This window comes from Schistocerca gregaria, chromosome X, assembly GCF_023897955.1.
Source record: "Schistocerca gregaria isolate iqSchGreg1 chromosome X, iqSchGreg1.2, whole genome shotgun sequence".
Lineage (NCBI taxonomy): Eukaryota > Metazoa > Arthropoda > Insecta > Orthoptera > Acrididae > Schistocerca > Schistocerca gregaria.
This window is the reverse complement of record NC_064931.1, coordinates 769,645,857-769,660,287: the sequence shown is the minus strand read 5'-3', so window position 1 is coordinate 769,660,287 and position 14,431 is coordinate 769,645,857. Positions and strand designations below refer to the sequence as shown.

Sequence of the window (14,431 nt, the reverse complement as noted above, 5' to 3'; positions counted from 1 at the left end):
GATCTACCTTGGTCATTGCGAGAAGTCATACCTGGATGATAAAGCAGATGGAGAGTTCCTTCGTGGTGGTGGTGGTGGTTAGTGTTTAACGTCCCGTCGACAACGAGGTCATTAGAGACGGAGCGGAAGCTCGGGTTAGGGAAGGATTGGGAAGGAAATCGGCCGTGCCCTTTCAAAGGAACCATCCCGGCATTTGCTTGAAACGATTTAGGGAAATCACGGAAAACCTAAATCAGGATGGCCGGAGACGAGATTGAACCGTCGTCCTCCCGAATGCGAGTCCAGTGTGCTAACTACTGCGCCACCTCACTCGGTAGTTTCTTCGTGACCCCTCGCACTGTGTAGCAGTATTTGCCCCCTTTCCTCTTTTTGTGCCCAGTGCGAAAGGTTCTCGCAAGTTTTTGTTTCCTATCCGGTGAAAGATGTAGTACCGGCTAATAGTGGTACTGTTTCCACCCTTAGGTTTTATTTAATGGCTTCGTTAGCCTCACACTTTTACCTCATTCTTTTTGCCCTTTGGTGCACCTATAAGTATGTTTTCAGTTATGTGCGTCCCCAATTCGACACAACGAGTGCACTTATTAGTTTTAGTTACTTACTGCTTAAAAAGACAAATTAATTAATTAAAGAAAATTACAAAAAATAAACAATAAAACCACAGCATCCCTTTTGCCACATCCCCAGAAATGGTAGGGAGGAGACATTGTGGCCAGTCCTCGGGTTGCGCGGCTCCCTCCGTCGGAGGTTCGAGTCCTCCCTCGGGCATAGATGTGTGTGTTGTCCTTAGCGTAAGTTATTGTAGGTTAGATTAAGTATTGCGTAAGCTTAGGGGCCGATGGCCTCAGCAGTTTGGTCCCATAAGACCTTGCCACAAATCCACAAATTTCCTCGGTTTGCGACCCCCGCCCACCTTGTCTCATCCACCCTACACACCACGACGTGGAAAAAAAAATCTCCCAGTGGATTCGCATTCGGGAGGAGCTGGGTTCAGATCCTAGTTTGGCCATCCAGCACTAGCTTCTTTCAGTAGGATACTATGGAATTTCTTCTGTACGTTTAACTTATTTGTGTTCGGCCTCTAATAACCTACAACCCCCCGCCCCCCACACTTTACATACAAAAACTCACATTTAAATCCACATATATGCTCTGCAAGCCACAAACCACCTTGTGGTGTGTGGCCGAGGGTACTTTTCGTACCACTGCCACTTTGTCCCTGTCCTTTTCCAGTCACGAATGGTCTGCGGGAAGAACGACTGTTGGTAAGCCTGTGTAAGCTCTCTAATACTACCTTCGCGCGGGGCTCTACTAGGAACGAAAGCTCTTGGAATTTTAATACTACGTTACAGTGTGCTGCACAACGCCTATATTCCAGCGTCTACCACTGGAGTTGATGAGCATCTCCGTAACGCCTCCTGCGGTTATTAAATGAACCTGTGATGAAACGTGCTGCTCTTCTTTGGATCTACTCCATTTCCTTTGTCAATCATATCTCGTACAGGTCCCGCAATGACGAGCAATACTCAAGTACTGGTCGAACGATGGTTTTGTAAGCTAACTCCTACGTGGACGGATAACACATCCTCAACATTCTTCCAATGAATCTCGGTCTGGCATCTGCCTTACCTGCGATTAATTTTACCTCATCATTCCACTTCAAATCGGTCCCAGATATTTAATGGATGTGACTGATTCCAGTGATTTTTCTGCAATCGTGTAACCATAAAATAATGGGTCTTGCTGTCTAGTTACGCCCAGTACGCTACGTTTGTTTGTGTTGAGGGTCAAAGGCCAATCTCTCCACGAAGCGTGGACCCTCTGCAGGTCTTTCTTCATTTACCTACAATTTTCTAGCGTTGCGACTTCTCTGTATTTAACACCATCGTCCACGAAAAGCCCCATGGACCTTCCGACGTGATCCACTTAGTCATTTATACACAATTTGTTTATTAGAGGTACAAAAGTAAGGGGCGTAGAGGACAATGGAACAAGCAAACAGTCCCAATAAATGTCCGTGCTGAGGCCAATGGTTTCCCCAATATGACATATGCACAAGTGTAGTCATGCCAATGCAGTAACACTGTTAATGCCTAAGACTGTGTTTATTTATAAACACAGCAAGTGAGGCGTGAATTGAAAAATGATAAACTGCCTGCATTTGGTTTCATCATCGCTCTGGAATCGTAAGTATTGGAGAAAACTGTGTCAAAAAAAGTGTATCGTACGTGGCTTGCCAATACTATGGCCTCCCAGGTCCCCAACTAGAACTCGTTGGATTATTTGTGTGTAGGTATTTAAATGAGTTGGTGTATTACAGCCCAGTTGACAGCGTCGCTGAAATCCACAAGTTCATTGTAGGTGGTTGTCAATGCTTTTGGGACACGACTGGGATTTTTGAACGTATGGGCACCGATGAAGAGACGCGCTGAAGCTTTGCCTTCACATTAACGGTGGCTAAGTGAAACGCTTGTTGTAATGCGTTTGTCCTCAAGAGCATACCTAAAGTTTATACCCTCGGGAGCTCTGATATAAGGTGTTCAAGTACTCAGTACTGAAACGACCCGCCAGGGTAGCCGAGAGCGCTAACGCGATGCTTCCTGGACTCGGGTAGGTGCGCCAGCCCCGGATCGAATCCGCCCGGCGGATTAACGACGACGGCAGGTGTGCTGGCCAGCCTGTATGTGGTTTTTAGGCGGTTTTCCACATCCTACTAAGTGAATACCGGGCTGGTCCCCACGTCCCGCCTCAGTTACACGACTCGCAGACATTTGAAACACATTCACGCTATTTCACGATTTACACTAGATGCAGACAGCTGGGGTACACTAATTCCGTCCCAGTGGGTATGGGGTGGTGGCAGGAAGGCCATCCAGCCATCCCTTAACATTAACATGGCAAATCCGATTAACCCTGGCCGACCCTGCGTCACTGCGGGACAAGGCTCAAGCGATAGCAATAGTACTCAGCTGTGAAACGTCACATAGGGGAACCATTGTTTTCTGGGGTTTGTATTAGGATTATTTGTTTTTTCGTTGTCTTCTACCGCCCCCTTCGTTTATGTCTATCACAGTGAAACAGCGTGCATGTTATGAAAGGCAGTGGTCCCAAAACACTCATCTGGGGTATGCCAGAAGTTAATACTACGTATGAAGATTCTCTCCATTAAGTAAGACATGCTGTATTCTTTTTGCGAATAACTCTTCCATCTAATCACAAAGCTGGTATGATATTCCGTGTGCTCGTATTTTATTCATTAGGCGACAGTGCGGAACTATATCGAACGCCTTCTGGAAACAAAGGAGCACGACATCAACCGCGGTGGCGGTATGTATTACGTTTTGGGCATCTTGGACGAACACTGGGAGCTGCGTTTCACACTTCCGTTGTTTTCGAAATCCATGTTGATTACTACAGAGGAGATTTCAGTCTCCAGAAATGTCAATAATATGCGTGCATAAAACGTGTTCCAAAACTGTACAATAGAACTCAGGGGAGCCCACGCACTCACGCACGCATGCACACACAAACGAAAGCAAAAGAAAATAGGCATGAAGATGACGAGTCACGTATCAGTAAAAGGGCTAGAAATGTGTAAATATCCGAAACGAAAGCAAGAAGGATTAGGGTTTCGAGTCCCATCGATTGCGTTTCGTTCGAGATGTAGTGCAGCCTCGAACTGAGGAAAGAAATCTGTCGTGTCCTTTTAATAGTAGCCATCCTGAGATATGCCTTAAGTGATTTTGGAGAACAGCGAAAAATCTTAATTTGGGTTGTAGGACGGGAATCTGAGATGCTATCATTCTGAATACGTGAGCGGTGTGTTAACCACTGCGCCACATCAGTCTAAAATTTTTCTGGCCTTATCCGTAACTTCATGCTGTCGACATATTATATTATGTATGTGGCAATATTGATGGTAAGGGTCGACGAACCCCTGCCCCCACCAGCACCACCCTGGCTGGGACGGAATTTATACAACCCACCTGTCTGCGTCGTTGTTATCTAGTGTGAAAATGTGAGAATATCTTCGAAGTGTTTACTATTTGTGTATCTGAGACGGACGTGGGCACCAGCCACCAGCAGTTTTCACCTACTCGGATGTTGGAAACCATCTAAAAACCACATACACGCTGGCTGGCATGTTTATTTATTTCTCAAGTAAAGCCCTGCTGCCTGTTGTTATATAGTAAATAGTACATTTCTTGATTTTACATATTAAGAGGTCCCATACTCCGAGGAGCGTAGGGGACGACGCGGGAGACCCGCACCGCTGTACTAGGCAAGGTCCTAGTGGAGGTGGTTTGCCATTGCCTTCCTCCAACCGTAATAGGGATGAATCATGATGATGAAGACGACACAACAACACCCAGTCATCTAGAGGCAGGAAAAATTCCTGACCCCGTCGGGAATCGAACTCGGAACCCCGTGCGCGGGAAGCGAGAACGCTAGCGCAATACATATTATGTCTACAAATTAAGTTTTTTCACTAGTACATTTTTTGAGAATTTTACAAAACATGATACTAGAGGAAAAAGAAAATAGGAAAAAGTACAAATGTATACGTAAAATTATGTTTGAATTTGTTGCTAGCATAAATAATGGTAATAAATAAGATACATAATAGGTTGTGGACGTATTTTAAGTTAAAATTAAAATTATGTTTAATGGAAGAAGTTATGGATGACAATAAATTTGACTTCACTATGATGTCACAGTTCTTCCCTTTATACCTTCTATGTGTTTATATACATCTATTACATACGTTGTCTTGACTGTAGCAATACTTAATTGATTAATTGATAATGTATTGATTAAATATGTTACAACATGTTTCCGAAATTAAGGTAACAGCGAAGATTGAGAGTTGATTTAATATAGTCAGCTGCATCAGGTACGAGGGTCGTCAAAACTTAGAGCCAGTCATATCTGAAACAACGAAAGAAGAAGAAATGTCACATTCTCAGATAGTGTTAAATGTTAAGAAATAGTATAACAACCAACTACATAGAGAATTACGTTTTCAGATAGATTAGATTTAATGTTGTATGTATATTTCATCTTCACTTCCTAGCGGTCTTCGTCGTTAATCCTCCCAGCGGATTCGGTCTGGGACCGGAGCGCCTAGCACGCATGGCTATGCACGAGGGTCAGATACACTTTTGCGATCATTGTTTTCAAATAGAAATGGTAGTTCACAATGGTAACTACACTACTAGCCATTAAAATTGCTACACCAAGAAGAAATGCAGATGATAAACGGGTATTCATTGGACAAATATATTATACTAGAACTGAAATGTGATTACATTTTCACGCAATTAGGGTGCATAGATCCTGAGAACAACCACCTCTGGCCGTAATAACGGCCTTGATACGCCTGGGCATAGAGTCAAACAGAGCTTGGATGGCGTGTACAGGTACAGCTGCCTATGCAGCTTCAACACGATACCACAGTTCATCAAGAGTAGCGACTGGCGTATTGTGACGAGCCAGTTGCTCGGCCACCATTGACCAGACGATTTCAGTTGATGAGAGATCTGGAGAATGTGCTGGCCAGGGCAGCAGTCGAACATTTTCTGTATCCAGAAAGGCCCATACAGGATCTGCAACATGCGGTCGTGCATTATCCCGCTGAAATTTAGGGTTTCGCAGGGATCGAATGGAGAGTAGAGCCATCGTAACACATCTGACATGTAACGTCCACTGTTCAAAGTGCCGTCAATGCGAACAAGCGGTGACCGAGACGTGTAACCAATGGCACCCCATACCATCATGCCGGGTGATACGCCAGTATGGCGATGACGAATACACGCTTCCAATGTGCGTTCAGCGCGATGTCGCCAAACACGGATGCGACCATTGTGATGCTGTAAGCAGAACCTGGATTCATCCGAAAAAATGACGTTTTGCCATTCGTGCACCCGAGTTCGTCGTTGAGTACACCATCGCAGGCGCTCCTGTCTGTAATGCAGCGTCAAGGGTAACGGCAGCCATGGTCTCCGAGCTGATAGTCCACGCTGCTGCAAACGTCGTCGAACTGTTCGTGCAGATGGTTGTCGTCTTGCAAACGTCCCCATCTGTTGACTCAGGGATCGAGACGTGGCTGCACGAGCCGTTACAGCCACTCGGATAAGATGCCTGTCATCTCGCCTGCTAGTGATACGAGGCCATTGGGATCCAGCACTGCGTTCCGTATTACCCTCCTGAACCCACCGATTCCATATTCTGCTAACAGCCATTGGATCACGACCAACGCAAGTAGCAATGTCGCGATACGATAAACCGCAATCGCGATAGGCTACAATCGTACCTTTATCAAAGTCGGAAACGTGATGGCGCGCGTTTCTCCTCCTTACACGAGGCATCACAACAACATTTCACCAGGCAACGAAGGTCAACTGCTGTTTGTGTATGAGAAATCGGTTGCAAACTCTCCTCGTGCCACCACGTTGTAGGTGTCGCCACCTGGCGCCAACCTTGTGGGAATGCTCCGAAAAGCTAATCATTTCCGTATCACAGCATCTTCTCCTTGTCGGTTAAATTACGCGCCTGTAGCACGTCATCTTCGAGGTGTAGCAATTTTAACGGCCAGTAGCGTACAAGTCATAGGTAATACTGAACGGGTTTCTGAGATAAAGGACATACACTTAACAACACGACATGACATAAAGTTAACTTAACACTTCCCGAAAAATTGCTACAACATAAACATTCATTCTCGAATGCGAACAGCTAATAGATGAAGAGTTAATTCCTGCAGAATTTGTCTGCAACGAAATCGTCCGTTTAGTTCGAAAATTACTTTGGGAAAAAATGACCTCCGAGAATATTTCCGCTGCTACCATCGCCTCCTGAGACTCAAAACGAAGTTTCAGTACAGTGATCTGTATTATCTTCATTTATGTATGTATCAACCCTTGATTATGTTTATTGCAGCAGGATCCAAACCACTTACTGTCAAAGAAGAGTGTAGTCAAAACAGTAAAGTCATGTTGCATTTTTGGTTTGGAGACGCTCATTGAAAAGTTTAATGTATTCGCACAAGTCGGCAGCTTTCTTTCTCTATGTGTGAGAAGCGTGTCTTAAGGGTAATGATTTTAGTATGGACCACAGTGATGGGTGTATCAGTATAAAGTGTAGTGCTGTGCACTGATTAATACGATAAGAAAGAAAAAACTGTGTCTGCTTCCGAGTCTCCTGCTAGGCGTTACAGCTGCATCCGGCGGTGGATTGAAAGTGATTCCACACGATGCCTTTTCTGTGCTCAATTTTGTACATGCGCATAAATTTTCAACAGTGCAACTGCGCATGCACAATCATATACAACCGTTCACTTGACGAAAGATCCGTACCCAAAGACTGCAAAGTTGCATACCAATATTAAAGAAAGGAAGTAGGAGTAATCTACTTAATTGCAGGCCCATATCATTAACGTCGGTTGCAGCAGGCTTCTGCAACATACATTGTGTTCGAACATTATGAATTACCTGGAAAAAACGGTCTATTGCCTCACAGTCAACGAGGGTATAGAAAACATCGTTCTTGTGAAACACAACTAGCTCTTTATTCGTATGGAGTGTTGAGTGCTATTGACAATGGATATCAGGTCGATTCCGTACTTCAGGAGTTCCGGAAGGCTTTTGGCACTGTACCACACAAGCGGCTCGTAGTGAAATTGCGTGCTTATGGAATATCGTATCAATTATGTGACTGGATTTGTGACTTCCTGTCAGAGAGTTCACAGTTCATAGTAACTGACGGTAGTCATCGAGTAAAACAGAAGCGATTTCTGGCGTTCCGCAAGGTAGTGTTATAGATCGTGCGCTGTTCCTTATCTGTATAAACGATTTTGGAGACAATCCGAGCAGCCGTCTTAGGTTGTTTGCAGATGACACTATCGTTTATTGACTAATAAAGTCATCAGAAGATCAAAATAAATTGCAAAACGATTTAGAAAAGATATCTGAATGCTGGGAAAATTTGCAATTGTCCCTAAATAACGAAAAGTGTGAGGTCATCCACATGAGTGCTAAAAGGAATTCGTTAAACTTCAGTTACACGATAAATCATTCAAATCTAAAGGCCGTAAATTCAACTAAATACCTAGGAATTACAATTGCAAACAACTTAAATTGGAAGGAACACATAGAAAATGTTATGGGGAAGGCTAACCAAAGACTGCGTTTTACTGACAGGACACTTAGAAAATGTAACAGATCTACTAAGGAGACTGCCTACAATACGCTTGTCCGTTCTCTTTTAGAATACTACTCCGCGGTGTGGGATCCTTACCAGATAGGACTGACGGATTACATCGAAAAAGTTCAAGAAATGGCAGTACGTTTTGTATTATAGCGAAATATGTGAGAGAGTGCCACTGAAATAATACAGGATTTGGGCTGGACATCATTAAAAGAAAGGTGTTTTTCGTTGCGACGGAATCTTCTCACGAAATTCCAATCACCAACTTTCTCCTCCGAATGCGAAAATAATTTATTGACACCGACCTACATCGGGAGAAACGATCACCACAATAAAATAAGGGAAATCAGAGCTCGTACGGAAAGATATGGGTGTTCGTTCTTTCAGCGCGCTATACGAAATTGGAATAATAGAGAATTGTGAAGGTGGTTCGATGAACTCTCTGCCAGTCACTTAAATGTGATTTACAGAGTATCCATGTAGATGTAGATGTAGATGTAGGTGTAGATGTAGATGTAGATTAGTAATTTCCGGGAAATGGAGGCCGTGCGTAAGACGCATTCTTCCCGTCTTCGATGGAAATCTTTGCACGTCTTAGCAGACAGGCTGCGGTGGCCCATGTGCGTTTGATCGTATAGAGTTCTGAGGTTATTTTGTGAAGCGATCTGCATGGAACAATGCCTCTTGATTCCAAAGACAGCGCGCTTAAATTTATAGATGATTCCATACAATGAGAAGTCGTGGAATGCCGATTACACAGTTTATTCAAATTAAAATTTGATATGTGATGCCCTGAGAATCAAGTAGTAGATAAAAAGTATCTTATCATATCAATGTAAAGAATAAGATACCGTAAGTTTCTAAGTAAGAAAACAGCGAAGAATAAGCCAGATATTTATTAAAATTGCATACAAAAACTGTGGACGAATATTAATGCTATGGGGACTTAATAGACTTACTAGCGTAACAACTGAGGAGCCTGACATCTGAGCAAAATAAATGACGAGGTATGTGTATCTCCTCGACGAACTACTAGAAATAGAAATGTAGGACATTGATGATGCAAAAAATACAAAATTGGAAAACGCAACCTCCGTTCTAGTGGATTCTGGCGTCTATGAAATTCCCAAATTTTTCGAGTCCGAGGATGTTATTCTACATATAATCTTTCATGATTTAAACTGGGTAAACAACTTTTTATGAAATAAAATACAACTGACACTCTGAATGTTAATTAACCTTCTCAGTTTCAGGAATAATCACTGAAATGCTTTCTTTCGAAATGCGAAACAAATAGTTCAAAACGATATATAAGTGGCTGGTTACTAGCTAACAAAATGTTATTGCCAGCCTTATCGCTGCAGTTTCCCACGCAGAAAATCTAAAATCTCGCTGTAGCCTCTATCTAAAATTGGCGAATGAAACGTTGTCCTCACTTTGTATTTCTCGTAATTATGTTATTTAGATACTTCTTTACCTACAGTCACTGTTAGGTTTTTTAACAAAATAAATGCTGCACAAGGACCCGAGCAAAGAAGGGGATCCATAGCAGAGTGCTTGTGCAAATGGCTCTGAGTACTATGGGACTTAACATCTGTGGTCATCAATCCCCTAGAACTTAGAACTACTTAAACGTAACTAACCTAAGTACATCACACACATCCATGCCCGAGGCAGGATTCGAACCGGCGACCGTAGCAGTCGCGCGGTTCCGGACTGCGCGCCTAGAATCGGCTTGTGCAAATGAGGCAAAGTATGGACACGAAAACGCCCATAGGTTCCACACGTTTTTGTGAATGTCCTTTAATTCCAGAGTGTCTGCGACTGCGAGCGAGGAAAGAGCCATCGTGTGGATATATTTTGCCATCAACAGTATGTCATTCTGTTAAGTTTTAATACACCGTGAAAGGGTTAAAGACAATGCGACATATTGGCGCACAGGCTGGCGCTCGCCAATTCTAAACCACTCCCTTTTGCAAATCAAGCGCTGAAATCTATCGACATAAAGGTCGGAACAGGCTATATCGGGGTCTACAGCCATCACCCTAGCGTGATTAATCGACCTCGGTTACAATGGAAGTGCAGCTTGCGGCGGCGGCGGCGGGAGTGAGGAGACGTTTGGTTGGTGTCTGATGGAGGCGGGGGAGGAAGGAGATTCACACGTATGCCACGAGGATGATAACATAGTTTATTCCTTGCACAAGCAATTTGAACTCTTTTTGTCTACTTCAAGGTGAGAGTCGAGTCCTATACTATTTGCTGATGGCGCATTTCCTATTTGAAGTACCATGTTTTGCAAGGGATAATGTATCTCATTCCTGCAGCCATTACTCAACACAGTAAAAAGTTACATGCATCAGACAAAAACAAGTAACAGAAGTTTAGTAATGCATATCAGTGAGACCATAGTTCAAGTTGGCCTACATTGACCATGTTCATTGAATTGAAGCTAACATCGAGCTGTGGGCAAACGGTGCAGTGAATTTAATGGAACTATACACTGGAAAAACACGCGATTCACACACACACACACACACACACACACACACACACACACACACATACACACGCACACACACACACACACACACTCACACTCACACACACACACACACACACACACACACACACACACACACACACACACACAAAATGGCTCTGAGCACTATGGGACTTAACTTCTCAGGTCATCAGTCCCCTAGAACTTAGAACTACTTAAACCTAAATAACCTAAGGATGTCACACACATCCATGACCGAGGCACGATTCTAACCTGCGACCGTAGCGGTCGCACGTTTCCAGACTGTAGCGCCTAGAACCGCTCGGCCACTCCGGGCGGCACACACACGCACATACACTCGCATTTTACAGAAACCCTAGAAAGTGTACGCTGCTCTACCACAGGTATTCACCCCAATGAGTGCTTAACCAAGGGCCTGACTAGAGAGGAAAGAATGAAGTTTGCTGGAAAAGAAAGTAATGACAAGACGGGCTCATCTCACGGAAAAATATCCAACGTTGGAGCGGCGGCGTCGATGGAGACGGGCCGAGAACTAATGCTTAACACGCCTTTTAACGAGGCGCAGGCAGTTTTAAACATTGTGCAACAGAATTAAAAGGTCACTTTTTCAAAGCTCGTAGTGTTTCCCATTGCGACACAGAAGTCTGAAATTTGGCTCAAAGGCGCCTACAACCTTCCGCTGTAATACAATATTGTAGTGCATGTGTTATTCCGTATTACGATGCAACGTTCCTTTGGACATACATTCCTGTATGGGAACATACATAATGGATGTACGAGTACAGGTTGTTGGCACATGCTTGTGACATGTGGAAGTTTGGGTCTGACGTGGGTCGTGCTCAGATAGCCAGATGGTAAGGCGATTGCTGGCGATAAAAGGAAAATCTGGGTTCGAGTCACGGGCTAGCACAGATTTTCATTTTCGTCATTTCATTATACAGCTTATGGTTGTCCATATTCGCAACCGCTAATACATTTCATATATTCCTCCTGTAATGATACAAAAGCGTGGCACCCTGCCACGTCACCCGCGAGCTCAACGAAATGTATGGGAATCAACGTCCTAAGGGAAGGGGTGATTTCATTGATGCCCTTCACGCCACGTCGGCCGGTGTGACCCAGCGGTTCTAGGCGCTTCAGTCTGGAATCGCGCGACCGCTACGGACGCAGGTTCGAATCCTGCTTCGGGCATGGATGTGTGTGATGTCCTAAGGTTAGATAGGTTTAAGAAGTTCTAAGTTCTAGGGGACTGATGACCTCAGATGTTAAGTCCCACAGTGCTGAGAGCCAATCTGAATCCTTCACGCCACCCCTTGAGGCCTTTCCGTGTCAATTCTGAGCGGCGACATGTCTAAAATGTTTTGCTCAGCCACCCGAAAGGAAACGGTGGGATTTCAACGTTCTGAGCTCCATCTCAAATGGTTCAAATAGCTCTAAGCACTATGGAACTTAACATCTGAGGTCATCAGTCCCCTAGGCTTAGAACTACTTAAACCTAACTAAGCTAAGGACATCACACACGTCCATACCCGAGGCAGGATTCGAATCTGCGACCGTAGCAGCAGCTCAGTTCCGGACTGAATCGACTAGAATCGTTCGGTCACAGCGGTCGGCAGCTCCATCCCAGAGGCGTCGAAAGAAGGTGTGAAAAGTGGGTGTGACGACCTTCCGATTGTATGACACGTCCACGGTGGCGTTGGGTAGAGTTGTGATGTAATTTGGTGCCAATTAACCCACCTTACACGACACCTGAACTGAGCTCTGGCCTTGTTTTCCACATATGTAAACGTCTTACTGTTTGAAGCGTCGGCGAGCCCGTGGGTCTCGTCGCAGGGCGCCACACTATTGCACCATTACAAAGGAAAGTTGTAGGTATCTTTGATTGAAATTTCAAACTTCTGCGTCGCATTGGGAGACAATTACGGGCTTTATAAACACTGCATGTCTAATTTTGCTGCTCACTATAGCTTCGCCATTCACTTTTTTCCGTTGAGCAGGTCTCCTACCGCCTGATGCCGATACGAACTTAAGCAGGGGTGACTTGAAGACTCCTCTCTTGACTCTTCGATGGGACGTTAAGCACTAATCGTCCTTCCTTCCTTTCTTTCTTTTTCACTGACTCCTATCTTGCCCAAGCCAAGAGCAAGTACTTCACACAGTGGGCAAGACGTGGCCACGGAGTGCTGAAAGGAATGGGCGTGCGTTGTGTGCTCCACCCTCGACGCCAGGCTGTCTGTCGGAAATGGCGAAAATTGGCACCTTTATACAAGGTTGTAGAAGCAGCATTCCTGCCTTTATTTGAAACATTATTATTAATTTAAATAAATGTGCCTTCGATGTCGCACTAAATGTAACAAAAGTAGGTGCAGGGGACAGTTTAGTGAGGTGACTTGCTATTCTAGCAATTTACAATTATTGCATTTAACTGGTCGATTAAAGACTAACCATTTTTAATTATTTCCCGCGAATAGGTTTGCTGCATGCTGCACACTTTAAAAAGAAAACGGCAGCTTCTGTTTCTCGCGTTCGTTTGGGAAACGAAGTTCTACAAATTCAGAAATTCAACTTCTCTAAGTCCTGTATTCCGTCACGAAAAAAGCTCCCAGACTCTGCAAACTGTCACTTCATCTTGGTCTGAATGATACCTGCTCTTCAAGCTCATAGCCAAGCTTTATGTTACTAAGATTGTGCAGGTTTGATCGACATTTATGTTTGACGACTTGGTGACAAACACCTACAGGGCACAGCTGCTTTTCAAAACGATCGCGTGCCGCATGAGAAGGAGTACTGCTTGGTCTTAGCAGCTGTCGTTCTCTGCACACCTTGTAACTTCTTGTTGCGTTTCCAGACTTACTTGTATTTTCATATATCACGAGAGGCACAGCACTGCAAGAAAGAGCAGATGATCAGTGAGATCCGCGCTGACAGCTAAACTGCGCATAACAAAGGGCATCGGGAACCGTCAGTTATAGTGTGTTCCACAACTCCTATTACAGGCTTCTGGAGGTTGTACAGGGGACTAGGTAGGTTAAATTTATATGAGGAACTACATGCCCGGAAATGTACCGTTTGGATATAAAATTGGTTTGAAGATCGGATCATTTTCAAATCTCCCACTTCGCGGAACGCACACAAACTGACAAGTGGGCGCCGTCGGCAATTCTTGCTGCAATTATTATATCACATACCATTTCCGTTCGACAGCACAACGGCTGCGACAAACTGGTACGTTTGTAAATAGGGGGTTAATGTGATGCTCCACGGACGTGCCACACTCTCGACTCGAAGACGTCTTTCGTCACGTTGAAGAGAACCCACAACGAGTACTCGGAACATTGTCCACGCTCCATTAGAGCACAGAGGGAAGAGCTTATTGTCTCCGCTGAGTTGTACAATGAAGCAGGGGATTTGAAAGCGATCAGATCTTCAAACTTACACTACTGGCCATTAAAATTGCTACACCAAGAAGAAATGCAGATGATGAAAGGGTATTCATTGGACAAATACAGGGTGTTACAAAAAGGTACGACCAAACTTTCAGAAAACATTCCTCACACACCAAGAAAGAAAATATGTTATGTGGACATATGTAGGGGAACGCTTACTTTCCATGTTAGAGCTCATTTTATTACTTCTCTTCAAATCATATTAATCATGGAATGGAAACACACAGCAACAGAACGTACCAGCGTGACTTCAAACACTTTG

General features: G+C 44.2%; 1 protein-coding gene across 1 annotated transcript in view; it reads left to right on the top strand.

The window, feature by feature from the left end:
• LOC126298755 (ADP-ribosylation factor-like protein 6) overlaps positions 1–14,431 on the top strand; it is a 107,714-nt gene that overhangs the window by 42,694 nt on the left and 50,589 nt on the right. The gene's annotated exons all lie outside the window — the stretch shown is intronic.